Raw genomic sequence first — 12,155 nt, 5'->3', positions numbered from 1 at the left:
TCTTTCAACTGGGAAAACACATCCAGTATATTACAACTGGGAAAACACGTCCAGTATCTTTCAACTGGGAAAGCACATCCAGTATCTTTCAACTGGGAAAACAGCTGGCACACTTATCAGACATCTACCACCACATACACCATAAACTCATTTTTCTTTTGTACTCGCTTCAGCTTCAGAAAAACCCTTGACAGCAACATGGAGAGGACAAGGGACTTTTTAGAAAAGAGGGGTCCTTACCTCTTTTTAGAAGCAGCCGCCTAGCTTTTCCTCTCCACCTCAGTTGGGAGTACCCTGCCCCAGTGCCAAATTGTAGTGTCAAACAAATGACAAAGTTCAGGTGTCTGTGAAGCAGAAGTCTCTTTATTCATATGCATATGGAAGTGTGGCTTGCAACCACCAGACTTAAAAAATAAGTAGCTGAAGATGGTCCTTTATACCTTAAAACTCAAAGAGTTACTATGACATATTCTAAACAAATGATGAAAAAGCAATATCTGCCAATTAATTATATCTAAGTTGCAGACTAGAAAACAGTTAGTTCTTTTCAAGCCTACATCAAGCCACTAGACTGCATAGTTTGTAAAAAACACGAAAATGATATTATTATCTCACTTCCAGGCATCTCTCTTATCTCTTCATTCTTCATAAGAGAGAGTCAAAAATGAGATATAATGATGTGTTCCGGCTTAGACCTTTAAAGGTAGCCCAGCTGCGGAAGAATTTGACCTCGGAACGTTTACCCAGCGTAATATTGTATTTCATTGCACTTTGACAGATTGTCTTTCAATCAATTGTTGTCAGAATATCCCCACCTCCAATCGAGAACAAAATTGCAACGATTTTATTAACTGGCTGTTTCAGTAACAGTATATATTTAAAGTAATAATTTAACAATATATGTAAATGTTTTAAGATATGTCTATGTTGTGAATGTCTGGAGATTGTATCTTATTTTTAGTTTTTGTTTTGTTTCACGTTAATTTTATAAGGGAGAGTGTGATAGAGACGACTCCCTTACCCCCTATCTTGATTTAAATACTTTTATTTTTTCACAATCAGGCAATGCCAGACAGAATTCACATTCGCTGCAGCCAAATGGCCTTGCAGATCAGAAAATCAAGGAACAAAACAATTATTGCGCCCGGCTCCTCAATGGGATAGCTTTAACTTGCTAATGCCTTGGTGTAACAGTCCGGGTGTGGCAAGCTTCTAATGTCTCCCGACTTCGGCGAAAGGAACCTGTCTTTCATTGGAAGACAATGAACACATTCTAATCGTACATGCCCCCTGACCCTGTTTTGCATCAGGGAATACGAATACGAACCTACAGATGCAGCCATTCAAAATGGGTGAGGTATTTTGCGGCATACCGCGACACGCCCACCGGGGTATCACGCAGTTCACGTGTGTCACGTGACTAAATATCCGGCGTCGCCTTGTAAAACCGCCAGGGGGAGCTTAACCTCTCATGTACAGCATTTGAGCCTTTAATTTTGAACCGTGTATTACAGCATGTTAATCATCAGTCATTTATGAAAGCAAGATTGCTCAGTTGGACAAAAGTACACAACCTACCTTTATCAGAAATATTTATGCATCAAAGCCTTTACTGAAGATATTACTAATAGTATTAATAATGGATGACTTTGGACAAGCTGTATACTCAAAGTATAATTTCTTTAGCACATTTGTACAAGCACTTGGAATCTGTCTAAGCCATACTTTGTCAGGCATTTTGTTTTACTTCAACGGGCATAAAAACTTCCTTGCTTTTAACAGGGCGTTTCATAATTTCTAACTACGAAAATGATTTAAAATGCGACACCTATCATTCAACTAGAGCTTAAAATATCACAAGGATCCTCAAGAGCACAGCAAAGAGTGTATTAAAAGACACTTGTATTTATCAACGCTTTCTTTTCCGTATACCAGATTTTATGGAACCACTTCAGAGGGGTGTTCCAGGAATCGGCACTTTAAAGAAAAAAATACACACCAGTATTCCATTTCTCCCTAAACATTGTAAGCTTCGAAGTCTTTAACTAACGTGAGTCAACAAGCATACTTTTAGAATTTGATTAAAAGGGAATATAATATGGAATCACGTATCTCAAGAAATTAATAACGATATAATTATATTCATGTTGCAAAAGAACTGCAACGGACATAAAAACTCCCTTAATTTTAACAGAGCGTTCCATAATTTCTAACTACGAAAATGCCAGGTGAAAGGATTTGTAAACATATTTTGTTAAAGCAAGTCAGTTTTTTCCGCAGCACATAAAATACATTTTTCCAAGAAAGTTTAGCCTTTGTCACTAATTAAACCACTAAATAAAGACATAAATATAGAAATCTTAAGATTTGTTTTATTTAATGTTGGTAGCAGGATGAACTGTCAGAGTGTATATTTTGTGGCAGAGTTGCTGCAAGATGTTAACAGTGAAAAAGGTATTTAGAAATAAGTTATTTCAAGATGAAAAAGAAAACATACACGAAACATGGTTTCATTATGACCAGAATCGGTCTTGAGATATTTTTAACTTGATTTACAGTATTTGAGAGGTATGTCTTAACACCGATACTACAGTGCTTAAGTACTGCTCACGTATATGTTTCTAGGTTTATATTATGCATTTCATACGGTCAAATTACTTTTGAGCAACTAATAAGAAGCGCGAAACGGTATGCATTTTAGTTTCGTTTTGTGCTGGGACCCGTGGATTGATTCGAGATATCAAGTACATACAAGTGATTTTTTAAATGTTGTAGTTCATCGTGAAAAAATGTTACGAGAACATCATCTATCAACAATTACACAGGTTCTGTTTCCATATTGCAGATTTTGGTTAGGTATTATCAAATCTGGTAGCGTTGTGTTAGTTTACTGAGTCCCATGTCACATGGTCTGTGATTGAAACCTGTAAAACAGGTTTAATTCGTCACAGCCAGCACTCTTCAGGTGTGAGGGTCTTCTGCTCAGAATGAAACGCTAAAATGTTTGTGTATATTCTAATGGTAGTGGGGGCAGGGTGTGTGGGAACAGGTTTGGTTGAAATTGTATTGGAGATCTATGTTCTTCACACCTGAAACATTTTCTCTGAAAGCATTTTCTTCGCAGTTTAACCGATCTTGTTATAGCATGTTACAGTTTACTATTATTAACCATATTAATTTTAAGTGCTTAATGTAAAATCTTGTAAAAATATATTTTCATTGTTCAAATATACATTTAGTCTGACTATCATATAATAAGTTAAATACAAAACTAAAGAAAAAATAGGGTTAAATATAATTCAAAATATTTTGCTAACAATGTTAACTTTTTATGAATAATAAAATGTATTAACTAAGGAGTAGGATGGCACAGTTGTTAGTATGTTTTTTGTTTTGTTTCTTTTTCATAAATACAACAGTAGTACCTGATGTCTCAGTGGCTTTCAAAATTAAATTATGCATGCAAACCTGTGAACTAGAAAGATAACTAAGATATCCATCCATTATATTCCATAATATCCAAGAAATATATGGCGCTGAAATATGTGTGACGCAGTGGTGGCCTGACACGGTGAGGTGCCCTGGCAGCTGTATGATGCAGTGGTGGCCTGGCACGGTGAGGTGCGCTTGCAGCTATGTGACGCAGTGGTGGCCTGGCATGGTGAGGTGCGCTGGCAGCTGTGTGATGCAGTGGTGGTCGGGTATGTAGAGGTGCACTGGCAGCTGTGTGTTGTGACGCAGTGGTGGCCTGGCACGGTGAGGTGCGCTGGCAGCTGTGTGATGCAGTGGTGGCCTGGCACGATGAGGTGCGCTGACAGCTGTGTGGTGTGGCGCAGTACCGAGTACCGAGACCAGCCATATACTGTATGTTTATGTTCCAAAATTAATAGCGTTTATGGCCTTCACATGCGTTACAGTATGCTCCTATTTTTTTATGCTCAGCTACTAAGATTTCCCTTCAGTGGTAAAATTAGATATGAATATTCAATACTTAAACGGGCACAGTTAAGACATTAAATATACATATACATACTGTATACAGTACAGTTTGCATACGGTAATATGTTTATGTTACGTGATTAAAAAATAAATAAATAAAACTGAAAGGTCCAGCACCAGCTGGATTCGAACACACTACCTGCCAGTTGGTAGTCACGCACCTAGACCAGTAGGCTACAAGACAGCTCGCATGAACAGGCAGGCGAAACAGCCCTACACAGCCCTGCCGCAGTACACGGATATAATCATACCGTTATTAAATTTTTGAGATACGCGATTCCATATTATATTCCCTTTTAATCAAATTCTAAAAGTATGCTTGTTGACTCCGGTATCACATTAGTTAAAGACTTCGAAGCTTACAATGTTTAGGGAGAAATGGAATACTGGTGTGTATTTTTTTGTTGGCACGGTGAGGTGCGCTGGCAGCTGTGTGATGCAGTGGTGGCCTGGCACGGTGAGGTGCGCTGACAGCTGTGTGGTGTGGCGCAGTACCGAGTACCGAGACCAGCCATATACTGTATGTTTACGTTCCAAAATTAATATCGTTTATGGCCTTCACACGCGTTACTATATGCTCCTATTCTTTTTATGCTCAGCTACTAAGATTTCCCTTCAGTGGTAAAATTCAATATCTACAACGGGCACAGTAAAGACATTTACAGTAAGTCTTTCTACGACAGACCAACGGACCACGAGTGCCCCTGTCGGTCCACCAATCACGCACCGCGGTACCCCGTGTCATCTTACCTGTGGTACGTGTCTGTACCGCTCACTTTGAATGGCTGCATCTGTTTTTCCCTTTGAAGCTTATCAAAAAAGACACTTACCAGAGTTTGCACAAATACTGTCATGGAAATATAACTATCAAGGAAGCCACAAGAGAGAGTTCTCACCTGAGTAAGGTCTTTATTTCAATATTGCAATATTGGGAGCCCTGCTGCCACTTAGCAAAGTGCATCAGAGACTCAATTTGTTACAAGCAGTACAGGGTTTTTATAAGACGTTGCACTGTAAAAAAGTTCAGCACTTGGTCCCTTCTAAAACTTCCCCTTTCTCTAAGAGAAAACAGATTACATCATAGAGCGAGAGAAGAAAACTAGATTTGTTATTCAAAGCTTATCAGTTACTTTCAGCTAATTCTAATGACCCAGACAGCATATATTATTTTGGTACATTGTCTTCTAAACTAACCTAAACAGTGTACTTTGTTGACGAACTGTTTTCTAAAATTCTGCACGTACTGTAGCATAGCAGTTATATCCTTGAAATATTATCTAAAAGCACCAATATATTTTTTTGTAAAGCTCTCTACATTTTTAAGAATCAATTAACTCATTAGATTTCCACTACAATTCCCTCCTTTTTATTCTTTAAAATGATTAAAAGTTAGATTCTTCATATGGACTCCCAGGAGGTTCCCATACTTCAGATTCTACCGTTTTTATCAGAACATACTGATGCGCAAACATATTCATTATCATATTTCGAAGCATTGGAATAATACAAGTCGAACAGCAACACAAAAACAGGAAGACAAGTATCACAGCTACTATAATCGGTGTTAGTAACTTAAAGAAAAATATTCCCCCTGGCCCAAACAGTGATTCTAACCAGGAGAGAAATGGGTGAGGCTGTAGAATGAGGCATTAAAGCACATACATAACAAGATGCATTAAATTTCTTTAACTTTACAGTATGATTTATAAATTTGTACCACAAATTACTCATATCCCCCTCATTATCAGTTTCATTCAGCCAGTTTGTATACAAAGAGGCTTCGCGTTTAGATTCTTCCTCTTTCTGGGTGGTGACAGGCTTCCACATAAAAAGGAAAAAGGCTGTGCACATCAGTCCCAAGCAGGTGATCCCCATCTATCCCTGTGGAGACATCACTCCTGCTCTTTGCTCAGTTCGTTTGTGACCTTTTTACAGTGGGAAGCATGAATTCAGGGCACCTGGCACGGCCCCCTCCACCTGAGCGAACACCACCTCTTTTTCCTGTCTTTCACCAGAATCCAGTCTCCTTATTCACGCATTAGTTCTTACAGCACAGGTAAATCCCTGTGGGCTGAAGCCCAGCATTTTTCTTAGGGTTTTTTACAAGATTGGTCAACAGCTGGGTAATAACTCTTAGAAAAATCTACACATTGTTCCACTGCCTCAGCTGTGCCGTTTTGCAGAACAATTCTAGCTGAAGTTGTAAAATTTCTCTTTGGTCCGTTCCTGCAAAACATCTTATTATAAACAAACAAACCATAATAATAATGTGCATCTATGGGAATCACTCCCAAGGGTAACTCCCCTTAAAACTATATTGTTCTACCCATCAGGTTCTGCCACTAGATAGGAGAACCTCTACATTTTTTTTTTACCTTCATGATCCCTTCAGGGTGTACAATTAGCACAGAAGCAGCAGCTTTAGTCCACATGTTTTTCAAGCAGGATATTAACAGTATGATCATAACGAATAATACCAGACACACAAATATGTATTGAACCAGAGACCCTCTCCAGGTTCCTAGCACAGACTGTAGCCATGCACCAATGCCCCAATCATCTGGATTATAATTGTGATATATATTTTTCTTCATCATAGATGTGCTTTGCTAAGTCATTCATTTGCTGATAATTGTCTAGAATACAAGTACTGTTTAGTCTTTGCTTACCTAAACAGCTGTCTATCACCCTAATAGAGAATGGCCTAAAACTGTGATTATAGCGAGGAGCATACAGTTATTTCCATTTTAATATATCTGAGTTACACTCAGACTAAAAGCAGGGCTATTTACCCATGCCAATAAACCTAAATAATCACCTCTATCAAAGGGGATTACTCCCATGAGCATCTTCTATAGCAATACAATCCCAACATGAGCTCTGATTATTATTTGTGGCTGACTGATAAAGTATTGATTCCATATCCCCATTTTATCAAAGTAAAACTCATTACACTTAACAGGTACACTGTCGCCCCCCCTCAGGAAGCTCAACAAACACAGAAACAGTGACAATATAATAATTAATGTTCACTCAGTCTCTGGTGCAGTGGTTCGGTGTCGGCGCAATGCGTAGATCCAGCGATCTCATCCTGTCACTCAGATGGCAGAGTCGGTAGTCAGTTGCACTTGATATGGTCCTTCCCAGCAGGGTTGCAACATCTGGCAGGGTATATCTTCCTCACCATACCCACTCGCCAGGTATCAGGTCATGTCTTCCCTCTACTGGAGGTCTCCAAGTGTCCAGCACCTGTTCACCAGCCCCATGCACCACTTCAATTAACAACCTACAATACTACAATAGAGAATTAGCAAATTCAACAATCCATTAGCCAAATTCATCCCTCCAGGAAGTTTTGTTGATTGGCTTGTGATGATATCAAACAGGCTCTATTACACAGTTCTGTTTGATCCAGCCCGCATTCCATGGCGTTCCTTCAGTCTGATGTCTAGTCGATCTTTTAGAGTTCTGTTCCTTCATTCCACTGTTCCAGCAGACTGAGGGTGATCTCAGTCCATCTCACCCCGAATAATCCAGCCACAGCCTGTCCCTTGATCATAATACAAGCGGTAGGTCAGTGCCCACCGAGGGCTTATCTCCATCATCAAGTGTTTGGTAGACACAGAGGCAGTGACAGCAACCCACTGGGAAAACAGATGATAAGAGCCAAGGTTTCCCTTTACAATTGTAAATTGTAAACATTTGCTACTGTGTGAAAGGTTTCTCAGGAGCAGGCCTTTTGAGCTGTAGCACCTGCACCTGAACTGTAGTTGAGTTCCTTTGATAAGCATCACATTGAGATACCACATAAGTGGCTACTGCTTCAAACACGGTCCCCACCCAGGTGTCCGACAGAGTGCATTTGTCGAGCTATAAAGGGCATTAGGCTGTGAGGGCATGCAGAGCGTCCAGTGTGCTGGCAGCACCACACTCTTTTCTAACCATGTCCTTTTCTCTGCTTTAGAGGCCTCAGCCTGAATATCCTGTAGCTGTCCCCTTTTCACCAACAGAGGTCTCACAGGGGTCTCAGACTCCTGTTCTACGAGTACTGCTCACCTGACAGCTACATCTGCAAAGTTGTTCCCTCGAGTTACTGGAAACATTTCTTTATTATGCGATTTACACTTTACCACAGCTACTTCAGTCAGCAGCTGCAAAGCTTCTAACAGTTCAGAGACAAACCCAGCATTCTTAACTGGAGTCCCTGCCATGTTGGGGAAATCCCTATTCCTTCACTGCCATCCAAAATTGTGGCATACACCAAATGTATATATACAGTCTATATAAATTGCTACAATTTTCCATTTAGCATATTTACAAGTTTCAATTAAATCTTTTCATTCGGTCTGCTAGTTCTACACCAGATTATTCACAGTTTATACAGCCAGGCAGGTAGCCTGCACAACACATAAACACGGCCCCTTGGCCACCGCATCAAGGGGTCCTGAATAATAATAACCCACCAGACGATGCCTATCTCCATGCCTCCTGCACCAGCACAACGGCTCACAACCCATTTCTTTCATTTACATACAGATGATCCGTCTGAGGGAATCCAGTCCAGGGCCAGGGCCTGCAAGAAAGCTTGTTTCAAAACATCAAAAACGGTTTCTGCTACAGGGGTCAAGGCAATTTTGTCTTTAGACTGCACTACCCCCCTCAAACCAATATGTCACTAGACAAGCTCGTTCTGAGAAGGCATTCACCCTGGCTTTATCATGTATCAAGTTGGTTTTATACTCCTTTTTCTTCCTCTCAAGATCCAATACTTGGAGTAGCCCGGCCTTATGGATTCCCTCATTAGGTAAAACAATCACAATATCACATAACTCTGTTGAGTTAGTTTACATAAATGCTATTTCATGCAGTAATTCCTTATAAAATGCTGCAGTCTGGGCCTAAAATAGGTCTGGGGTGTCCCCCACCCACATCAGTAGTTGAAACTGTACATCTTTACCCAAGCAGACTGTGACAGCTTATATTTGCTTTAAACACAACCCTTGCACTCCTTCTCCTGTAGCCTCCTGTTACCCGTTAGAAAACGTTATATCACATCTTTATGCTGTTTTAGTCTAAAAACAGGACAGCTGTGTTCCTGTGCCCCACAGTTACTGCACACTGTAAGATTATTTCACTTTTATTTAAATCCTGAGATAAATTTAGGAAGGCTACAGAGGGGTTTACTAGATTAAAACTGTTAGTTCACACACGGCTCTCGTTTCAGCTTCTGACAAGTTCTTTAATTGTGAAATCAAGCGTCTTTCTTACAATTTCTCCAAAAAATACATTTTTTTAGTAACTGCACACCAGCTTATTAGTAGTTTTGTCTTTGAGGTTTTATATCTCGGTATAACATTAAAGTCGCACAATAATTTCGACAAACTGGCGGCTCCCTTTTCTCCTCCTTGGGAGTCTTTTTACCACCCATTTGCAGCGCTCGCACTTCTGCATGCATGCTTCGCGAGTTATTAAATCACATCTGTCTCTGTTTGTAATATCAGGAAAGCATAGTTGCACATTCTTGGCAACATCAGGTTTTAACCCACTCAAGTAAATTTGTTTTATTACTGTGGAAGTATCTTTATTCACTTCCTTTTCATCGGCTAACCCCGAGTATACTATCCATAAAGCTATAAACCTTTCTGTAAAATCTGAAAACATCCTCACTTCCTTCTGCTGACATGCTGTTACTTTTCTCTAATCAGTTTTCGGTGGGTAATGCTCTTTCAAAAATCTCCACACTAATTCCCACCCCACCCCAGATTCTCTCTTAAGGCGTTCTATTTCTTCTTTTGCTTTCTCTTTTTCTACATACACAACTTCGTTTCGTTCAGCCATTGCTTTTAGCTTTTCCATCAGGGATTTTTGCGTCTCATCTATGATATTCTGTTGAATTCTCAAATATTCCTCTAAATATTTTTATCCAAAGGTTCATACACTTTTCTACATTCCTGTTCAGCCTAAATTCCGTCTGACAGTCAATATTTCTTTTAAGTTTCACTTTGGATTAATCAAACTTTTTTTTTCCCTTCACACCAAACCATTTTCACGTCTCCCACGCACCCCGCGGAATTCCCCAGTCGAGACAAACTGACGAACTATCACAATACGGGAACACGGACCAGGTTCCAAATCCTGGCTTTAAACACACAGTTGAATCGAGTTACCATTTTCGGCTCTTCTGCGAGTACAGTTCTAGTTACTACCTTCAGCCGTACTGCAGTCGTGTACCAGGATGCAACACCTGGATTTTTTCGCACGGGCAGGGCAAGATGCTATTCCTTCAGCAATCCCTCCTTTTCTACCCCACCTTCACAAAACAGGCATCTAAAACACATACACCATTAACTCATTTTTCTGTTGTACTCGCTTCAGCTTCAGGAAAACCCTGAACCCACAACAGCAACATGGAGAGGACAAGGGACTTTTTAGAAAAGAGGAGTCCTTACCTCTTTTTAGAAGCGGCCGCCTAACTTTTCCTCCCCATGTCCGTGTGGTTTAATTTAGATGGATACTTCTTCATCATTTGGGTCACGTATCCGCCAATCTGCCTCCTCCTTTTTAGAGGACGTTGTAAACCTTTAGGAACAATATGATCTAGCAACAAGGTTATGTCACTGTAATTAGGCTTAAGACAATCAAGAACAAGGCGCTTGCCTTTCTTCTAAATTCTTTACGATCATCAGGCAATTAAGGAAAAGACTTAACTAATGCAAATAATTCACTAGGAGACCAATGTCAATGTACTGTACATATGCTGGAGTTCCTTCTGGACCTGAAAAAGTGCACATTGGTATTTCACAAACAAGTGGCTCCGGACCGCTTTCTAATTTCGGTGGAGACTTTTTCTTTTTAGTACGCATGGTCATGACTTTAGCTGCAGCTTGCTGTTCTTTAGTTTCAAGACTAGTCTTTTTTTAAGCTTCCCATTATTTCTGTGATTCCTCTTTCCATTAAATAAGTTTTCCAATTCATTTTCTTTCATTTCTTCTCCTTCTCTTCTAAGTTTCCCCTTCTTCAGGAAACTTCTTTTTCCTAATTCAACTTTCCTCTGTCCATTCTGATTCACTTACAAAGATCCTTCATAGTTATGGGCCCCTAATTATCATATATAAATTATGTGCAAGTTCCCTTACACCTATTACCCTAGCTTTACAGTTCATGAACATAATTTTTTTCCCTAACCCAGGCTATAATTGTTTCTCCGAATTTGTCGTACATGTACTTTCGCTGGACTGCTCGGTCCCATTTTCGTCTCTGAATTTTAATTTCCCATTTTTACCGATCGGTGCCTTACTTAGAACCTTATCACATTAACTACTCCGCAGAGCAAAAACCACACGTCTGTGTTAAGATAAGTTCTTTATATGAGTCCCAGACTCATCAAACCCGCGTGAGAACACCCCTGTGGCTCGCTTCTCAAACTATTAATTTTTAAGGATCACTTACTGACGTCAGACAGCTGCCAATTCTCCAGACGCGTCTCTGGAAGGATAAACAGTTTATCCTCCGAGGTTCGTCCAATTTGCTAAAATTGTCCGGGTCCGGATGGAGTTTCAGCAGCCGTTCGCGTTCAGGTTTGTGATCCCGGACGAGCCCCCAAACTGTCATGGAAATATAACTATCAAGGAAGCCACAAGAGAGAGTTCTCACCTGAGTAAGGTCTTTATTTCAATATTGCAATATTGGGAGCCCTGCTGCCACTTAGCAAAGTGCATCAGAGACTCAATTTGTTACAAGCAGTACAGGGTTTTTATAAGACGTTGCACTGTAAAAAAGTTCAGCACTTGGTCCCTTCTAAAACTTCCCCTTTCTCTAAGAGAAAACAGATTACATCATAGAGCGAGAGAAGAAAACTAGATTTGTTATTCAAAGCTTATCAGTTACTTTCAGCTAATTCTAATGACCCAGACAGCATATATTATTTTGGTACATTGTCTTCTAAACTAACCTAAACAGTGTACTTTGTTGACGAACTGTTTTCTAAAATTCTGCACGTACTGTAGCATAGCAGTTATATCCTTGAAATATTATCTAAAAGCACCAATATATTTTTTTGTAAAGCTCTCTACATTTTTAAGAATCAATTAACTCATTAGATTTCCACTACAATAACTGTATATTTTCTATATTGGTACAGTAGGACTAATAGGTTC

At 39.8% G+C, this 12,155-nt stretch overlaps 1 protein-coding gene across 3 annotated transcripts in view; it reads left to right on the top strand.

Moving 5' to 3' along the window:
* tmprss15 (transmembrane serine protease 15) overlaps positions 1-12,155 on the top strand; it is a 299,749-nt gene that overhangs the window by 92,712 nt on the left and 194,882 nt on the right. The window lies entirely within an intron of this gene.

This window comes from Lepisosteus platostomus, chromosome 7 (assembly GCF_059453375.1).
Source record: "Lepisosteus platostomus isolate fLepPlt1 chromosome 7, fLepPlt1.hap1, whole genome shotgun sequence".
In the NCBI taxonomy this organism is placed as follows: domain Eukaryota; kingdom Metazoa; phylum Chordata; class Actinopteri; order Semionotiformes; family Lepisosteidae; genus Lepisosteus; species Lepisosteus platostomus.
This window is presented reverse-complemented; position numbering and strand designations above follow the sequence as displayed.